Source organism: Equus przewalskii, chromosome 31 (assembly GCF_037783145.1).
Source record: "Equus przewalskii isolate Varuska chromosome 31, EquPr2, whole genome shotgun sequence".
Lineage (NCBI taxonomy): Eukaryota > Metazoa > Chordata > Mammalia > Perissodactyla > Equidae > Equus > Equus przewalskii.
In genome coordinates, this window is record NC_091861.1 from 21,360,961 (window position 1) to 21,382,373 (window position 21,413).

At 39.0% G+C, this 21,413-nt stretch overlaps 1 long non-coding RNA gene across 1 annotated transcript in view; it reads right to left on the reverse strand.

The window, feature by feature from the left end:
- The window catches only part of LOC139080625 (uncharacterized), a 160,581-nt gene that overhangs the window by 57,431 nt on the left and 81,737 nt on the right, over window positions 1-21,413 (reverse strand). The window contains exon 4 of the long non-coding RNA XR_011535270.1: window positions 5,148-5,251. This is a non-coding gene — a long non-coding RNA (uncharacterized lncRNA). The remainder of the gene's footprint in view (window positions 1-5,147; window positions 5,252-21,413) is intronic.

Genomic DNA, 21,413 nt, shown 5'->3' on the forward strand with positions numbered 1-21,413 from the left:
TTTGTTCAAGATTTTTAGTTTTACTATAAGAAGTGTGTCTCAGGTCTCAAATTTGACTGAAATCACATTATTATTTTAAATTGCCTATATTGTATCACATGAAAATGAATATTGACTGGAATTGTTTTCATTTAGCAAAGGATTATTATAACAGAATAAATATTTGGGGGTTCATTTCTGAGAGAGAGAATTGGCTGCACAAGAGAATATTTTTATTGAAAAGTATCTCGTAGATTAATGTGGAGTCCAGTTAGTCGCACAAAGTGTTACCACAGTAGTCCAATTTCATGTAATTCACCAAATTTTACTTATTTTCTCTTAAAAATACCAATAGAAGAATACAGGTTGAACTCTTAGAAATCTGAACTTGATGATGGTCCTCAGCAACAATAAGCCAGAAAAAAATTGTTGCCCCATATGTTTCAAATAGTTATCTTATCTTACTTCAGCAGCAAATGAATATATTTATGGGCGAACAGAAAAAGTCATGGGGAGTTCAAGCTGTCTCAGGAAACCTGGGGCCCTTCTCATTTAAATTGTACTAAATCAGCCAAACACTGAGAGAACTCACCAGTGGAAGCAGAATAAGCCGCATTCTTCATTATTTATTTCTCTCTGTATTCCAATGCAGGCTAAGTCTAAAGTTTTCAGTTTTGCTTATCTATTGATTTTACCTCCCAAATTCAGTCCCTCTGCTCAGCTCTCAGAGCGCTTTGACCATCACGTTGGGTCAACAAGGGGCCACACAGTAACATGAAACAAAAAGCTTTGAGCGGAGGTACAAAGCCATTGGAGTCGTGCCTGTTCATTCACTTGGTGTGGTTTCACCTTGGGTACCAGTTTCCTCAACTATAAAACAAAGAGGTGGGGGCCGGCCTGGGGGCATGGTAGTTAAGCTCGCATGCTCCCCTTCAGTGGCTTGGGTTCATGGGTTTGGATCCCAGGTGTGGACCTACACCACTCATCAGCCATGCTGTGGCAGCAACCCACATACAAAATAGAGGAAGACTGGCACAGATGTTAGCTCGGGGCCAATCTTCCTCAGCAAAAAATAAACAAATAAATAAATAAAGAGGTGGGACCAGCTGATTGAATGAGCCACATGCAGTGTGTTTTGTTACATCCCATTACTAATGGATTCATCATTTTCTTCAAGCTTGGTCTCATTTTGAAGAGTTATTCCTCCAAAAATTGATTTTTTTCATGAGGAACTGGCTAATGAGCTACCTATATATCTATTTTGTGTTTGATGTTGGTTAAGGGAGTTCTGAAATTTTTTACTTAGGAACAGAGAATTTAAACTTAAAGTGCTATCTGTTCAAGAATTCTACACGGAAGTATATGTTTCATGTAACTGACAGTTAAAATACTTTTCAGATCATTTAAAGTTAATATTCTAAATCTTGTTCATTTTTCTTGGGACTTTTTAAAATTTATAAATATTTTATTTTATTAAAACAATCCAAAAATTGATCATGCTTATCAAATCAAGGATATGTCCATATTAATACATTTTTTACATGATTTCTGTTTTATCCTTAGAAACTTGAGATTAACAAGTTAAAAACATATTGTTAGATTTCTGATATTAGAAAATGGATATATTTATGGATTTTTTTCTATTTTGAGCTATACATTTTCAAACTCCGGAGATGTATAAGATAAGCCTTCATTGTCTCTGCATAAAAATAAAATCTTATCTTCTCCAAAAGAAGACAGTGACAGAGATTTGTACAAATCAGATTCAAGCATCTTGGCAGAGATGAAAACTTTGCTATTTATAATTCATCAGTCACACCATAGTTTCCTCAACTGCAAAGGGCTTTTTACCAATTTTGGAAGAATGATTACAAAAAAGACATACATGAAGCTTTCTTCAAAGACATAATATGGTGTGATTTGAAGAAAATTCTTAAGATTCCCATTGCCCAAAAATATCTTCCTCATCCTGAGGACCTGAAATTCCCATCACTGGTCACAGAAGATGAAAAATGGCAGTGAAATTCAAGTTTTAAGTGAGGAGTAAAACACTTTACCTGTTGCCTAGCAGAAAGCAAAACATGGGAAGATAGAATGCAGGCATGTGGAGTGATACAGGAAAATGGGCTGGGAGAACAAAGATATTAGGGGATCTAGAGGTCACCAGATATCAAATAGGATGTGGGAACCTGGGGAACAAATGAAAAGGGATTTGTTATTAAAATCTCCCTACGTTGTTTACAGAAAACCAAAGGGGGGGCTTAGTTCGAAAAGCAAGTATTCTATGCATAAAGATACATGCACCCCTATGTTCATAGCAGCATCATTCACAATAGCCAAGACTTGGAAGCAACCTAGGTGCCCAACAAGGGACAAACGGATAAAGAAGATGTGGTATATATACACAATGGAGTACTACTCAGCCATAAGAAATGAGGAAATCTAGCCATTGGTGACAACATGGATAGACCTTGAGGGTATTATGCTGAGTGAAATAAATCAGAGGGAGAAAGTCAAATACTGTATGATCTCAGTCATAAGTAGAAGATAAAAACAACAACAAATAAACACATAGAGACAGAGATTGGATTGGTGGTTACCAGAGAGGAATCGGGGAGGGAGGAGGGCGAAAGGGGTGATTAGGCACATGTGTGTGGTGATGGAGTGTACTTAGTCTCTGGGTGGTGAACATGATGTCATCCACACAGGAATCGAAATATAATGATACACACCTGAAATTTATGTAATGTTATAAACCAACGTTTCTGCAAAAAAAAAAAAAGAAGAAGAAAAAAGTGGGTATTCTACATCACTAATTAAACATTTTAGTAGAAAAAAATAAATGTAGCATTCTTATAAAAATAAAAGAACAAGTACTAAATCCCTCAACAAACAGTATTCATAGAGGCATTCTTTAATACAAATCTACCCAGCTCCTACTGAGTACAGATTCTGTACAGACAAAGATGAATTAGGTGAGGTTTCTACTCTCGGGGATGTGTGAGCTGATAGTTAAAATACAAAATAATAATGGCCACATGTGTAGAGAGGGCTGTGGAATCCCCGCAGAAGCATCTACCTCTACTCAGAGAAATCTGGAAAGAGTAGAAGAGGTTATGTCTAAAATGAGTCTTGAAGAATGATGAAGAGATCACTGAGAGGAGAGGGGAAGGCGGTGTGGGTTGAAACAAGATCTGAAGAAGGGAAATCTTGTGACAAATAAGAAGAATTTGAAAAATGGTAGATGCTTTGGCTTCAATCCTTAGCAGCTGTGACAATTGAGAAACTGCTTAATCTCTCTGAAACATCGTTTTCATCATCTGTACAATGATAACAACAACACTAATAACATCTACCTCATAGGCTTTCATATATTTAAGTGAATATAAAGTCCTGATGCCACGTTCAATAAGATTTAACCATATTATTAGTTACCATAAAAAGTCCAAATGAAAGATAAGGATAGCCTGAGCTAGGCAAATGAAGAAAAGAGACATTTCCGAGGGAGAAATGGTGAACTGATCAGATATAGGAAATGAGGGAGGGATCGAGGCTGACCCCCAAGTTTCTAATCTGAGCATCAGGGTAAGTAGAGATGCCATCAACTGAGAAAAGCAGCTCAGGAGGATGAGCAGCATTGAGAGACACATTGAGTGTGAGGTGTCTACACAGCATAAGTGGGACCCTAGAGAGAGGTAAAGAGCGGAAATGCAGATCTGGAAACTGTTAGCATGGCTGAGTCACTGACCAGAGGAGATCTTATAGGGCAACTGTGCAGAACAGAGAGTAGAAACCCAAAGGACCCAAACAAAACTTAGGGAACGGGGCCGGCTCAGTGGCATAGTGGTTAAGTTTGTGCCCTCCAATTTGGCAGCCTGGGGTTCACAGGTTCAGATCCTGTGCACGGACCTAGCCCCACTCATCAAGCCACACTGTGGGGGCACCCCACATAAAATAGAGGAAGATTGGCACAGATGTTAGCTCAGGGCTATCTTCCTCTAAAAAAAGAGGGAACAAAATAACATATTAACAACTCAAATTCTCATCGGAATCTCATCCCAATATTTATAGCAATGATAACGATCATTTATTGAGTTTTACTATGTCGTTGATATTGTGCTAAGTGTTTGGATACAGGATTCATTCATTCAACAATTATTGAGCACCTACTGTATGACAACACAGTTATCAGAGATGGGCATTCACCAACAAACCGAGCAGAAAACGTGTCTGCCATCACGGAGCTTATGTGCATTTATGATAAAATAGGAATCGAATAAAGAAATCACATCAGATGGTGATGAGCGCGATAAAGAAAGAAAAACATCAAATGATAGAAGGCGGAATGGGTGGAGTGGGGATGCAATGGAGAAAGATGTCAGGGGATTCTCTCTACACAGCTCATACGCTCCTCCCTCCTGACACCCATAATCAAGAAGGAATCTAGGCTTTGAGAAGTTAAAACAATCCTTCAGTGCCTCTTGGCTAGAACCAGGACTCTTCTTTACTCTGATATCTTTTTTTAAAAGCCAGCCATTAGTTTTTTGTTGTTTTATTTTGTTTTGAGGAAGATGGGCCCTGAGCTAAGATCTGTTGCCAATCTTCCTCTTTTTTTTCTCCCCAAAGCCCCAGTACATAGCTATATATCCTAGTTTAGGTCATTCTGGTTCTTCTATGGGGGATGCCGCCACCACATGGCTTGATGAACAGTGCGTATGTCCGCACCCAGGATCCGAACCGGGGAACTCCAGGCCGCCAAAGTGGAGCACGCGAACTTAACCACTCAGTCATGGGGCTGGCCTAACTCTGATATCTTAACCATCCTAAGTACAGCCTCCCACAAACACAATACATGGAAGTAAATGTACAAAGATCTAATATATAAAAATACGTATTTAAATTTAAAATGCCATCACCTATACAGACCATTTTAATACAGAAGTTCACTATTATCGCTAGCTCTAGTTACTACTGCTAATAAACTCATCCAAAGTGGTTTAAAACATCATTGATGCTTAGGTCTCTGCTAGAAGGAAGAATTACCAAGCAACTGATGTAATGATGCCCAAGATCCAGTAATAAGATGAAACACCTTCTTTTTACTAGGCAAATATGTTGCTTATGCCAGGAATTTCAGCACACATACTGGGTACTCAGTATATACTTACGGATGTGAGAAGAGGCGAGGGAAGGAGAGCCAAGCTCCCAGCCTGTGCAGAGGTTGGCGGTCATGGTCCTCACCAAGCAGCATCCCAGGGCTGTCACCATTGTCCTGGATGAAAAAGGAGCAGAGCAGATCCAGGCTCAGGGCCATGGCCATGGTCAGTCAGTACCAACTGGCTGCATCTTCAGTTTGAGATCCTAGTGCCACAGGTGTGGGCAAATAGGAAGAAATGTCATTAGAAGAAGCAAAAGCCAAAGAAAGACAGTACTGAAAGAATCCAGAATGTACGGCCAAATAATTCAGAGAAAATACAGTAGGAAATCAGAAGAACATTTTATTGAATTTTAACAAGCAGCCTCTTTCTCATCTGAGGTGCTTTTTTTCTGCCAGTCATCCATGCAGCAGCATTTGCCACTTTCTGAAGACACCACCCGGCATCTGGCACCTACTGCTGTCACCTGGCCCTACAGTATTGCTTAAAATGAAGAACCAGTCACTGAGGGCTTAGGTCATTTACCTAAATATAAACAAGAATGTTTGTAAAAAGGATTTGACCAGTGGCATTTTCAAATTATAACAGGATTTGACCAGTGGCATTTTCAAATTATAACAGTTTATGGGCAGAATGCCTTCAAAAGAAATAATTCATTTTCAAAAATCAATAAAGTCTTCAGAGTTCACGAAGAATATTGACATACATTATTTTACCTGAGCCTCCAAACAATCTTACCAAGATGCCTTTCTATCCCTGATGTATAGAAGAGGAGCGTGATGAGACCCAAAGAGCTGGGAGTTTGACGCTAAGTGGGCCAGTGGTTGAGTCAAGCATGCACATAAAAATCCAATGATAGAAACTGCCCTGCAGGCATGCTGCATGAATTAGCGAGTTGATGGATACAGATGTCCAGACCAGAGTACCTGGCAGATCATTGTAAACCTAAAAATGAAGATATTAAGACACTCAGAGTGTATGATTTTAGAAAGTAATGGTTTGTGAGAATCAAAACGGATGAAAGCAGTAGTAAATGAGCGAGGGGAAACAGAAGGAGTAGCGGCGTAACCTGTAGGGGGGCAGTGGGCACAGACGTCACAAGCTAGAAGGGAGGAAAGAGAAATGAAGATATAACCACCATGCAGAGAGTGCAATGACAGTAAACAAGCAGTACTTATCGTGATAGACCCCCTTTATTAGAGAGCTACCATTCTTAATAAGGAGAGGAAACTTTGCAATACAAGCAAGGAACATGCCAGATCTATAAACATACTTAGTTTGAAACTTATACTTTAAAAGGAATGGTGGACAGAGAGAGGTGGGAAAATCTCCCGGATAATTTGACTTCTTGACGGGATTACAGCTCATCTTCTGCTTCGAATTAACAATGCATTTGCTATATTATTAGACACTTAGATGTGTTTCTCTGGTCACACTTGTAACTGTGTTCTTTCTCACAGGCCTTTGCTGGTGAGAAGAATGAAAAAAGACAGGTAAGGTAAATATAGTCTGTTCTTACACTATAATGCTGTCTGGTAGCACCCCAGCCCTTGATGATTCATGTGCAAGTTACATCCCAAGCAGCTAGATCTAAAATTGGACTCTATGCGCTGGCTCGGTTCTTATGTCCCAGTTTGGCAGTGTGTCTCTATAGCGTTGCCACAAATGAATGTTATTATTAGCGTAAAGCTTTGGTGAAAGGTGTCATCATCACTTACTCTTTGAGAAGAGAAGAAAAAAATTTTGAGATTTTGTTTTCAGGACAAAAACTTGGCAGTTACTAGGTGCCAGGGACTCTGATGGTCATTTCTTATCTTACCAAAGTCTCACAATAAATGTGCAAAGAAGTTATTATTAACTACATTTTAACCTGGAGAAAACCAAGGTTCAGAGAGATGAAAACCTTGTCCAAGCTCACTCAAGGAACCCAGAAACCAAGCCAGGACTAAAACTAAGAACTTTCTAACTCTGAAACGCATGCTCTTTTCATAAATCAAAATGAAATTTTGCTTATAAAAGTCCAAAATTGGAAGTTTTTTCAGTTACCTGCTTGCAAATCAGCCTAACATTGAGGACACTCTTGTGTGACTGAGCAATGACTGATTTTCTTGATAGATCTCAAAAAAGCTACTGTCATCACTTGAATGACACCATAAAGATGTAGCAGTCATCATCCTAAAGATACACAAGCTAGAAAATTCTTCCTACGCCATATGCAACAGTTACTGATATGGGCATTCCAATGCGCACGTTAAGAAGAAAATATCATAAAGACCTCATTTTAAAAGAGATTACTGTCTTCAGTAATTCCCCATCTTCCCAAAGGGATGGAAATGGTTCAGATAAACCTCACTGAGTAATCTGAATATTCAGAACGGAATAACCGTTCAGATAACAGGAAGACGTTCAGAAACTGTCAAGGTTCCTCTCTCTCGCTAGACTCGTCTGGAGTACTCTTCACCCACTGCAGCATCATCAGTCCTCTTTGTCCGCCCAGCCAACATCTCTTACCTGAATCTGGACCTGAACTGTGCCAATGCCGCCACATTTCAGAACCACCACTTAAGGTGCACCCTTTTTTTGCCGGTGATTGTGCTAAAGTACGTAACACAGCATCATCACTCATGCTCAATCACTCTGAAAAATGGATGATCTGAATCCCATTTTTCAGATGAAGAAACTTAGCTACCTGAAGTCACAAACCTAACAATTGATGGAACCAGGCAGCAAGTCAGGTCCAGGGCTTTCTGATTCCGAGGTTGATTCGTGTTCTTCCAGCCCCGCTGCCTCTCAAGGCCCACCTGTTGTTCCAGAGCTCTGTTAATTTTTTGTGTCTAGGACTAAATGCATCATTTCTCCTTCAAATTCATCTCTGCTTTCTTTCCCTCCTATCTTCTTATCAGAATGAAGGGCATCACTTATCGACTGTAATATATTTGTATGTTCACTTGTCTCTCTCTTCCATTAAACTCTCAGTTACTTTTGTTTGTCCAGAACCAGTCAGAGAGCCTGACAAATACTTTAAAACACAATAAATATATAAATATTTGTGAAATAAATGATGCTACCCGGTCACATTAGCTAGAACTCCGGGAGTCATCCGAGACTCCTTCCTCTCCTGGCCCCCAAGACCAGTTGCTAATCAAGTCTTGTTCATTCTATTTTAAATGTCTCATGAAGCTGTCTTCATATTTCCATCTTAGTGGCTCCTGGTTTAGTTCTTGTTCCCACCATTCTTCCTTGGATTATTACAGTTTTCTTCTGAAAGATGGAAACACTCTTCTCTCTAAGGTGGCTCCCATCTATAACATTGCCTACCAAATGTGGTCCTGCTCTTCAGTAACTCTGCATTGCCTCTACCATGAGACATGTCTCTTCAAAGCTCTTACTCTTATGTACCACAGTAATCTCATCATTGGCTGGCTCTCGTGCTTCCTTGTTTTCTCTCTCCCCCTCTCTTTCACTCTCTCTCTCTAACACACACACACACACACACAGCATCCTCTAGCTATCAGAAACTGCTTACAAGCCCCTTAAACCCATGTGCTTTCTCTCCACTGTGTGGTTTCCTGAACACGAAATACCCTTTCCCCATTTATTTACCTCATAAATTCCTAATTACAAGGCCAGTCAAAGGTTAATAATTTGTCATCCCTTTAAAGTGATAGTCTTCAAACATGTGTTCTCTCACACAGAATTTCTAAGCATTAAAATACGTATATCTAATTTTATATGTTCAAACTATGGAAATCTACTGGCTGCATTAAATATCACCACGTATTTTATCTTATCTGTTATTATTTTTATATTTCAGTTGATCTGACACTCAGTACTAGGTAGCATTTATAGCAAAAAAATATATATATATATATGAGATATAAACCAAGAATTTGGGGGGTGGGGGGATGGACAAAATGGGTGAAGAAAGTTGAAAGGTACAAACTTCCAATTATAAAATAAATAAGTCACGGGGATATAATGTACAGCTAATGACTATAGTTAACAGTACTGTATTGCATATTTGAAAGTTTCTAAGACTAAATCTTAAAAGTTCTCATCACAAGAAAAAAAATTTGTAACTATGTGTGGTGATGGATGTTAACAAGACTTATAGCGGTGATCATTTGCAAAATAATATAAACAAATATTGAATCACTCTGTTGTACACTTGAAACTAATATAATGTTATATGCCAATTATACTGCAATTGGTAAAAAAAAAGGATTTTTCACTTGCATTTCTTTGGCCGTCCCCCATCTTGTCAGCAGCAAACGGTAGCTCAAGAGAACACTTAGAAAGAGCATAGAAAGCCAATGGTCAAAGTCTTGGCTGTTGAGTTTCAAAATAAAGACCTGAAACTTGCAGGAATGACAAAGATCTAAAAGGTTTTTATGTGCAAGCACAGAGTTTTCTCTACTTTCAAGTGGTTGCTTGAAAACCCAGCCATAATGTTTATGCCATTAGAGAAATATATAAAAAGATCTCTGATAACAACTAATTAGAATCACTCTTTACTGAAATTTTTACTAAACTTTTTATATTTGGCAAGGAAAATTTTAATTCAAGCTATTTCTTATAAATAATATGCATTTATTTATCTTTCTAGTTTTTATACTTTATTTTGCCAATAGAACTTTAGAAAACAACTCATGAGAAAAATCTGCTCTACTTTGATAGAAATCCTAGCACTCTTATAAACTCTGTTTCTATAAACACACTTGCCCCTTCCCAGTTCTGCCCTTTACCCTCTTAAATTTCACCTGCCTGAAATTTCTGCCCTCTTCCTCTTGGGTTTAAACAAATCTTGTTTGTCTCTCAATATTCAGTTCAAATCCCATCATGTTTTCCCAAAGTCCTCCGGGATCACCTGAGTCTAGAACACCACCTCACTCTCACCTCTGAATGCCCATAGCAACCATTCTCAATGCAGTTCATGGACCACAAATTCCATGCTATTTTGTCATAATTGTTCTCCTCCTTCAACTACTTGAACCACTTCTTAATATTTTTATTATATTCTTTCCAAGAACAGTACTCTTCTGCAAATAGATTAAAAATTTTTGGAGGAAATTGAGTATGTTTTCCATCTTTATATCCACCAGAGACCACATCAATGGTCTGGAAGGAATAAATGCTAAAAACACACTTGATATGGAATTTTATCCTTTGGTGATGATGATAATAATAATAATAATATAATTTATTAAGCATTTACTGTGTGCCAGGTGCTGTGCCAATCACTTCACGTCGATTATCTCCTTTAACTCTCACAACACACTTAGGAATTGGGTTCCATTATTACCTTTATTGTACAGGGGATAAAACTGAGACCTTAGAGGTGTTAAGAAATTTATTCTAGGCCACACAGCTGGAAGTGGTAAAGCCACAACTTTGTTTTATCCTCTATGGTAAATTTCTACCTATAGGAATCCACATCTAGTCCCAGGTAGACAAAATTTTATTATCTGTTTCCTGATGTCTTTGTTTTAGGAAAAGGATTCTTTACCAATAACAAATCTCCATTCAAAGATGTATATCCCCTGAGAGCAAGGAGAAAGCACCCGGAAATGGGTCCATAAGTAAGAAGTGGATGGTGTTAAAGTTGCTTCATGGTTTTAATGAAGTAACACAAATTTTCAGGGGAAAACTGAATCACAAAAATAGAAAATGTAATGAACCAGAACTCCACAATAAATAATAATAAAGACAAGGACTTCTAAATATTTCATAAATATTAGACAAGGATTTCTAAATATCAGAATTAGTGATAACCCTGAAAAACAAATAGGCAGTTAAAAAGCACAAGACAGAATGAAAGAATTATTGTCAACTAAGACACGGTGAAAGAGAAAAATGTTTTTTAAAAAAACCTCCTAATAGGATCTGGAATTGGTGAAATCATCTACAGTTGAATCATAACTAAAGAAAGTGAGGACCAAGAGATGATAAAGTACTTTGAGTGCAGTAGCATCTGTTCCTAGTTTAGTACTTCTGACAGACAAAGAACTCTTACAAATGAGGGGAGTACGAAATGTTTAAAGAAATAAATAGGGTGTCTAATAAGACATTTCAAAGCTATGATGTCCAAAAATGCTTGATCTCCCTCCAAAACCTATTCTTCTTCAATTTTCCTCATCTCAGGAAATACCACTGCCTCTCCCAGTTCTGCCTTTTTCCTTGATAGAGGTCACCTGCCTAAAGTTTCTGCCCCCTCCCCTTTTGGCTTTAAACAAATCCTGTTCCTCCCTCAATATCCAGTTCAATTCCCACCATGTTTTCCCAAAGTCCTCCGTGATCAGCCCAGCTGAGAACACCATCTCTCTCGCACTTCTGAATGCCCACAGCAACCATACTCAATGCAATTCATGGGCCATAAAAATTTAGGCCCTGACCCTTGGAATCTTCCTGAACTCTGCTCTTTCTGTCACATCCCACATGCAATGCATCGGTCCATCCGGTCATCTCTTCCTTAGAAACATATCCTGAATCCTATCATTACTCATCATCTTCACTACTTTGACTAAGCACTGTCATATTGTGCCTGGACTATTGCAGTAGGCTCCTAACTGGCATTCCAGCTTCCACCTCTCCACTCCCACCGTTTTCCCCAAAACACACACACGCACGCACACACATGAGCCAGAGCATCCATCTGAAAATATGTCAGATTGTATCACTCTTCAAAATTCTCCAGTGATTTCAATTGCACTCAAGGTAAAAAGCCAAAATCCTTGCTATGGACTACTAGGCCCACCAGTACCCCCCACCACACCTAGCTAATCTTCCTCTTACCACTCTCTACTGCTCCAACAGAAAACCATCACCCTTCCCTCTACTCCAGACACTGGGGCCTCTGTGCTCTTCTATGGACTTATGACTCCCTCCTCCCTCTCCTCCAAGGCGTTTGCACTTGCTAATCCCTGTGCATGGAATGCTCTCAGTTCAGTTCTCCATTTGAATGCCTTAGGGAGATACTCCCTGATCACCCTGCATAAAGTAACATTATCATCCCCACTCTTTCTAGTCCCCTGACCTTATTATTTTTCATAACACTTGTCAATCCCTCACATAGTATTTTTATTTGTTTAATTTCCGTAAACCCCTATTAGATACAAGCTCCCCAAGAGCAAGGATTTTGTTGGGAAGTCCACAAGATGAACAACTACGTATATATCAAAAAATATTCTTAGTTCTCAAAGTTCCAAAACAACCCTGTGAAAAGAATGTAGATTTTGGTTTGGCGGGTTTGCATTTTTGTCTATGTCTTTGCACTTTTTTAACTGTACTGAATTTAGGGAAACTAATGTCTGTGAGTCTCTGTTTTCTTATCATTAGAAAAGAAAGGGAGTATGAAGGGTGCAATGAAGTAGGACTGATGAGGAGAAAGGCTAGAGATTAAAAGCAGTATTGGTGAAAACATATCCACACAAAAACCTGAACGCTAATGTCGGTGGCAGCCTTATTCATAATTGCCAAAACTTGGAAGCAAACAAGACATCCTTCAGCAGGAGGATGGACAAATAAACTGAGGCACATCCAGAGAATGGGCCATTATTCAATGCTAAAAAGAAATGAGCTATTAAGCCATGAAAAGACATGGAGGAACCTTCAAAGCATATTACTAAGTGAAAGAAGCCAATTTGAAAAGGCTACATTCTGGATGATTCCAACTCTAGGACATTCTGGAAAAGGCAAAACTATGGAGACAGTAAAAAGATTGGTGGTTACTAGGGGTTGGCTGGGAAAGACAGATGAATAGGTGATGTATAGAGAAATGGTAGGATAGTGAAAATATTCTGTATGATACTGTAATGATGGATCCACGTCATTATACATTTGTACAAACAACTAGAATGTACAACACCAAGAGAGAACCATATTATATACCATGGCCTTTGGTGATTATGATGTGTCAATGTAGGTTCATCAACTGTAACGATATACACTCTGGTGGGGGACGTTGACAGTGGGGAAGCTATGCATGTGTGGGGACAGGGGTAGATGGGAAATCTCTGTACCTTCCTCTCACTTTTGCTGTGAACTCTATACTGCCCTAAAAAAATTAAGTCTTTAAAAACAAAAGCATTATTAGTGGCTAAAAGTTACTTCGCCGAGTTGCTGTGACAATTACATTACTCTCAATAACACCTGTAAAGTATCTAATAAACTGACCAGCCTATTCCAAGCCTTCCATAAATGTTCACCAACACGCGTTTTTTTCCTATTGCTCCCATTTGACTGTCTGTAAATGGGAATATATAGCTGCCTAGAGAGTAAGATCATTCAACACTGTAACCTGAGAGGTATGGAGCACAGTCATTGTTAGTCTGCAAACTGAAAGAGAGACAAGCATGGGCCTGTTGGTTTGCATTGTTTAAAAAAATAATCTACATCTGGGCTGGTGTGGAAAATCAAAATAACCTTGTCAAAAGTCAGATTATTATGGTCTTCAATAGACGACAGGCTAAGTTTTCACTCCCATAAAACATCTACAAAATGTCAAGGTGTTTGAAGGACCCACTTTCAGGATACTTTTATTTCAGCAAAATGTTTATGTAGATACTATCTATCTTAGTATCTAATATTTCCTGGAAACTGATTATTTGGAAAAAAAAAATGAGTAGATCCTGTGTCAATAAGCTCAGGCTAGCATCTTTTGCCATCTAATGTTTTAAGAATCTTTGAGCATTTTTTGGATTACAAACCAAATTAAATGCAAACAGTCAAGGAGCACACAGAGACCCCATTATCAAGTCTTTTCTGCCAGCCGAGAGGATGAACAATATAATGAGAAGTGTTAATTATTTGCTCTCCAGCAGCTGTGATTGATTAGTTATGACTGGTACATTTTGCTAATATGATAGAGTACAGCAAATATTGGGGATTGTTATTTTTTCCAGGGCAAAGAAACAATGATCTCTAATGACCTGCTTCATTTGTAGCTTTCTCTACAACCTGCCAGGGTGATGCTAGACCCAGATAAATCTCTTTACCAAGTGAATTTCCATGTGAATTTCATGTTAGAAGACCCATCATCAAGACTAGTGAGGCGGCCAAGTTTTCAGAGCCCTCTGTCACGGAAAAGTTGATCTCTCTCTCTCTCTCTCTCTCTCTCACACACACACACACACACACTTCAGTTTCTGACTTAACAACGTATAGAACCAAACTTGTGGAGGTACTAAGAAATCCCAGCTACCATATGTACATTGCTTTCTTTCTACTTAAGAATACTTTTTAAAAACGTTTGCCTTTTTTAAACAACCAGACACCTTTTGTGAGTCCATGAGTGGTTGTCCCCGATCCAGTATTAGACTTGAAATCTTTGAACTGAATGTGAAGAGCTGTGAATCATGGCCGTCAGGAAGAAATCGTCACTAGAGCAACATTTCTCAACCTTTTTATCAGTATCATCCCCCTTAAGGAGCCTTTTTAGACATTTTTTTCCTAACACGCCCTCCCATGAAATTTTAATACCTCAGATACACTGTATTCTGATTATGTGCTATGGCCCTATATAGGGCCACAAACCATTGTAATATCTGAGAGGGTTTTTTTGATCCTCCAAGAACCAATCTTCACCCCTTGAGGCAACATCACGCCTGTTGAGAATGCCTTCACTAGAGTCTCCATTCTACTTTCTCTTTATCATTCCCGAGATTACATAGTCTCATTTGGACACATGACCTCCTCTTATCTCATATTTCCCATACAAATTGGGAAACAGGCACACAGCCCCAAGTCTAGGTTCTCCCCCTCAAGGAGGTAGTCAAGACAAGACACATGGTACAAACACACTTTATTCCCTTTATCCACTCCCAAATAACACGGGCTGAATCAGGCTCAAACAACCTCAAGGCAATCTTGAAGGGAGAAAGAAATCTCAAAAAAGCCATGTGCAAATTGTGCTTTGCAGAAAGACTGACTGAGTTTGACCCCACAGTCTACTTTAGTGAAGTACTTGATTTTTCTGACCTTTAGTGTCCACGTCTATTAAATGGAAATATCAATAGCTATCTCTTAACCATTCATTCATTTAACAAATATTTGTTAGCTTGGTTGAAAGTCCCTATGAAGACAACCAAAAACACTATTGATCAAAAAAAGATGAGCTTCCTAAACTTACTGCAGCAAGGAAAAACACCACCTTTACAAAGTCTTAGAGTCCCCAAAGGGAGACAATTAAGGAAGGGTATCTATAGGGTTATGGGACCCATGCTGAATGCCCTTAACGTAGTTCTTGAAAAGCAGAGGACCAGTTGGGATTGGGCAAAATTAATGACATAATAGCTTTGGGTTGGTGGTCACAGTCAAGCGAGGTCTTGAAATGAGTGTGATATGTAAGCTGTTTTTCAAAGCAGCCTGAGAAGCAAGCTGTTTTAGTTGGTTCACAGTTTTAGCTTCCTGGAACAAAGAAGAAATCACTTTTGTGTGCTCCCAGTATCATTTAACACGGGAACCGGAGTTTGTTAGAGTTCTCAGTTCCTACAATATGTCAGACATTTATTTAGGCATGAAAGATATAGCTGGAAATAGGACAGGTTCCCGGCCTTCAGGAAGCTTCTACTCCAGTATGAAAAAGAAACTTTGAATAAGATATCACATGGATCCAATCTTTTCAAGAAGTGTAGGTTGCTAGGGAAATGAATAAGCAGAGGTGGGTCGTTAATGAGGACAATATAAGAAAATGTCTTTTTGTAAAATGTCTAGCAGAGTCTCTGCAACACAACAGGAAGGACCCCTGAGGATATCCACTAGCTTTGTAGTGTCTGGGCTTGAGGGTGAATGACAGGATGGCACAGTTTACCATATTTTTCCATTGTGATTTGGAGGGATTTATATATTAAATGATTTAATCTATAGTTATATATAAAATATATATATAATATATAAAAATATATAATCTATTTGTGCCTCTGATGCTCTAAGCTCCAGCTAGGAACTATAGCAATCTTTCACACGACTCTAAGGAAGGCCCTGCCCCACCCTCTGAGTTTGTGAGGACAAGCATAAAATCAAGGAAAAGAAGCTACAAGACTATATTCTAAAAACTGTTAGTTCCAGTTAACCCAAATTGTCAGGGATTACAATCAGCAGAAATCCACACCCCGGTTTTAGTAAAGATTGCATCTTAGTAGGTATGAATATCAGATGTGCATATTTACAAATCATGACTAAATGATTTCTTGACACAAGTCTTTGAAGTCCAGAGGGCCGACCTCCTATACTGTCCATACAGAAAAGCAAAACTCAACAGGAGTTGCAATCTAGAATTACTGAAGCACTAAAAGGTAAATAAATCTACTCAAGAAACCCAAACAGATCCAAGAAAATAGGACAATTTAACTTCGTGGAATTATTGCTTTGGCTCTGTGTATTCTGGCTCAGTTTTAACAGATTCTCTGAACAGATCCGCCACGAGCCAACAAACACCTCCTACTACGTTCTTCCCTCTCAAATCTGGCAGGCCGCATGTGCCCTTCTCCCTTCCCTACTAAGACTTTCTCCATCTCCATCATACCCATCTTGGAAACTGCCATCACACCAGGCTCACCAGGCAAACCTGAGCTAATACTCTGGCCCATTGCTTGCTAATATTTTACCCCTAAGTAAGTCATGGAAATTTCCAGATAGTTAACTTTTCTCACCTATAAAATAGGAGTAATAACAGTACACAGCTTGTACAGTTGCCCTGAGGCTTAAACGAGACAATGTACAAACAGAGGTTAGCACAGTATCTAAAAAACAGAAAACTATACATCTTGGCTATTGTTATCATTCATTCCTTCAACACGTCTCTCTGATTTTCTCTCTCCTCGATTGCTGGTGAATCCAACAGAATCTTGACTTCTGTTGCCTCACTTGACACCTTATTGTTTTGATGGCTTTCTCAGTGTTTTCTTAGCACCAATTTTTCCCTCTTCTTCATCTTTGGCATTAGTAATTAATTATCTTGTTCTCAACTTCCCATCACATCAAGTTCCTGGCTTGGACACATTCCTGTGCCTCACTCTTAAGATTTTCTGTAACCTGACTCCACCAAACCAACCTAAACCCTTTGTTAAGTCACAACTAGTGGGTTCCTTTTGGTAGTTTTCAAGAGCAACCAATGGTTAGAGGAAGATGAAGTCTATAGGGCTCCCCTCCCACAGCCTTGTCACTCGGAGTACACCAGAATGAAAGCAACACTTAGAGTTGACCAGTGATCTGTAAATAGTCATCTGACCCGGAAATAGCCATATCACCTCTTCCGTAAGCTCAATGATGGCCCGTCTCCCTATTCTTTTCCATGTTCCAACTGTGCTCTGCATGAGAAATTCATCTGAAGCAGAGTCTACACTATTCTTTTTCTTCCCAGCTTTATTGAGATATAATTGACACACAACATTGTGTAAGTTTAAGGTGTACAACACGTTGATTTGATACCCTCTATACTGCAAAATAATTACCACCATAGCCTCAGCTACCACCGCCATCTCATCGCATAATTATCTCTTTTTTGTGGTGGGAACATTTACCATCTACTCTCTCAGCAACTTGCAAGTACATGAGACAGTATTGTTAACTGTAGGCGCCATGCTGTAGATTGGATCCTCAGAACTTATCCATCCTATAACTGGAAGTCTGTACCCTTTGAGCACCATCTCCCTATATTCCCCACCCTCGAGGCTATGCTAACGGCAGGATTAAATTACCCTTCTGGTCAGAGCTGGGCAACAATATTCTCTGTTGAAGAACTGAACACAAGACAGGTCCAGAAGCCTACACCAAGAGTGCCTTGCCAAGGCACGTGGTCTGTGGGATCTCTGTGCCTTGTTTATGCCCCAGCTGCCATGCCCTCATTTCATGGATTGAAAAATAATATCTAACATCTATTGTATTAATGAATAAGGTAACGAGTATTAATTGAAATAAAGATAGTGAAGTTCTCTGCCTACCTGGGTCTGTGGACTTGGGGCCTCTGCTCAGAATCTTTCCTACACTAACTAACCACCCCTGGCATGCACATTTCTGATTAAGTTACCTAAAATGTTAACTAATTGACCTTAGAGTGTAGATTAAATTAACTAACTCTTTCTATGCTGAACTATTTTACAGTAAATTGGAGAATTTACTAATAAACATCTAATTTACCTTCCTCTCTTCCCCAACACACGCACTCACCTAGAGCAGGATTTCTCAACCTTGGCACTACTGACATTTTGGACTAGATAATTCTCTGTTGAGGGGAAGACGTGAGGATGATAGGATGTTTAGCACACCACTTGAGGTCTACCCACGTGATGCCAGGAGCACCCTCCTCCAGGTATGATAAGCAATGTCTACAGACATTGCCAAATGTCCCAGGGAGAGAAAATCACCCTCACTGAGCACTACTGCTCTGAGCCAGGCTTCCTCCTTGAGGCCATTGCCACCCCCCAGGCTATTTTTCATTCTTTACTTTTGCTTATAGTGGTCCCCAGTCTGAGAAGTTACCTTCTCCACTCTGCCACTCAAAGGTGACCCAGCCTTTAAGACAAGGTAGCTACAAGCACCTAAAAACCCACATGAAGCTCTCGGAAGAGATTCATTTGGTCCACATAAAGGCAGTTTCCAGATCACTGTGGTCCCCACAGCTCTGGTTATCTTAAAGTTTCCCACTCTGGGGGCAGGCCCTATGGCCGAGTGGTTAAGTTCACGCGCTTCACTTTGGCGGCCCGGGGTTCACAGGTTCGGATCCTGGGCTCGGACCTATGCACCGCTCATCAAGCCATGCTGTGGCAGCATCCCACATGGAAGAGCTAGAGTGACTTACAACCAGGATATACTATGCACTGGAGCCTTGGGGAGAGAGAGAAAAAAAAATTGGCAACAGATGTGAGCTCAGGGCCAATCTTCCTCACCAAAAATTCATTTAAAAAAATACAAAAAGAGGGGCTGGCCCCATGGCCGAGTGGTTGGGTTCGCGCTCTCCGCTGCAGGCGGCCTAGTGTTTCGTTGGTTCGAGTCCTGGGCGTGGACATGGCACTGCTCGTCGGACCACACTGGGGCGGCGTCCCACATGCCGCGACTGGAAGGATCCACAAGGAAGAATATACAACTATGTACTGGGGGGCTTTGGGGAGAAAAAGGAAAAAATAAAATCTTTAAAAAAAAAAAAAAAAAGAAAAAGTTTCCCACTCTGCCTTCTTATCTCATTTATGTTACCTGACTGGCTCTGGAAGCATTTACTTTGAAACCTATACCTTAATATTAAACATAAATCATCCTTCCACAAAATTTTCCACTCAGTATGTCCATACTCACTCCTCCTTCTCTAAAGAAGTTATACACTCCGAACCAAAAGAAAAAAGAAAAGAATTCAACACACTTCTGGTACCAAAATTTTATGCAACTTAATTGGCTCCTGGTGGTCGAAGTAAACTAGTAAACCATGATACACAAAAGTCATCTATTCATTAAAATAGTTGCAGAAACCACAAATTGTTAGGCTGGCTAAAAAATTATTCATCTGGGTTAATACAGAATATGGGCTGTCTTGCACTGCTTAAAGGACCAAGGCCCACAGAAGACAGTGTTCTTAATAAAAACTCATGTGGGAGTATCCATTTACATAGCAATCTATAAAGCTGTTTGGATTAGGCAAAGGGTACAGGTAATAATTTTTGTAGCTAAAAAAAGTTTTGTAGCTCTCTTAAGTTTTAATAATAAACCCCATATTACATCAAGAACATCATAAAAGCAGATGTTGGCAAAATACAAAGTTAAGTGAATCGTGGCTGTTTCCAGCAAGGCTTAATAAACTTAGCAACAGTTATAACGAATTAATGATTAATAAAATCACCGTGAAAATGCAGTAATGTATCTGTGCGCATATTACAAACGTCAGTTAAATAATTTAAAAGTAGTTCCACCTGAAACCAGTTTGAATATGTAAGGAAGGTTTTAAGTTTTCCCTAAAATACAAATGAGATAAACATTTGGTGACATTTTATTAAAATACCTTTGTATCTTCGTATTTGTTTTATCTCAAAAGTCTTGAACAGTGCAAAAAATATTTCCCAGACTGAAATAAATATATTAGGAAAACACGTATACATGTTAAGATGTTTGTGAACAATCCAGTTTTTGTAAACATAAATTACATGTGTTTATCATCTTCCTCTTTTCCTTTTCCAACTGAAATAATTCCACATCTCCTTTTTTCTATTCTTATATCAAACATGTTACAAGGTTACAGCACAGCCAGATACCCCTACCGCAAGAAAACCTTTTTTCAGATAATATAGCATTTGTTAATCCTTACAACCACCATGAGAGGTAGTTATATTCAGCTGATAGATTGGAAAAGGAAATCTCAGAGAATTTAAGAATATCGTCTAACTTCTTAAGTGGAAAATTCAGAACCCAAATTCGGGCATATCTGACTCTGAGTCTGTGGTCCTCCAGCTACTCACACAGCTCATCAGTTTTCTCACCCTTAGCAGCATCCTGACTGTGGCGGTCAGCAGTGTCCATCACAGTTCAGTTACTACAGATAATTATTATACTATTATTATAGATAATTCAGTTAGCTATATGTCCTAAAAGGCTCTCTTTTAAAAAATATTTTTGGCATTTTATGAGATAACCAAAACTTTAATTGAGAATGTAAAGAATGAATAACCCCTAGTATAAGGTATATATGGATATGTATGGAGATATTACTGTATTTTAGAACACATTAAACAAATGAATACCATCCATCATATGCATAACATTTACGACAAGTACTCAGTGGATAAAAATGAGGATCTGAATAAACTTCCTTGCCCTTCTTACAGCATAACTGGTGAAACCCTTTAACCAGTATGGCTAAGAGAGAAGTCTCCATTCTGGTCTGGATTTCTCTTTTTGTAGCATCTTCTTTTTCTTTAATGAATACCTCACTATGTATGCGCCAGCCTAGTCTATTATGGAAGGTTGGTTTACTGAGCATAAGGATCTTTCTTTTCAGACTCTAGTTTTTCACATGCTGAAAGTTCAATTATGAGATCTACTCATCACATTCTAATAACACTGACTCATGACTACTCAATGTTTGCCAATCACTATGTTCAATATATTACATTTATTATCTCATAGCACGTTTATAGAACTTTGCGAGATAAATATTTTTACTTCCACTTTTTAGTTGAAGAAACTGAGGTTTACGGGCATTGTGTGAATTCTAACGTCACACAGTTGGGAAATGGTGACCTGGAATTCAGACGCAGAACTAATTCCAAGCTGTATCCTCAACCACCTGTGGTACAGCTG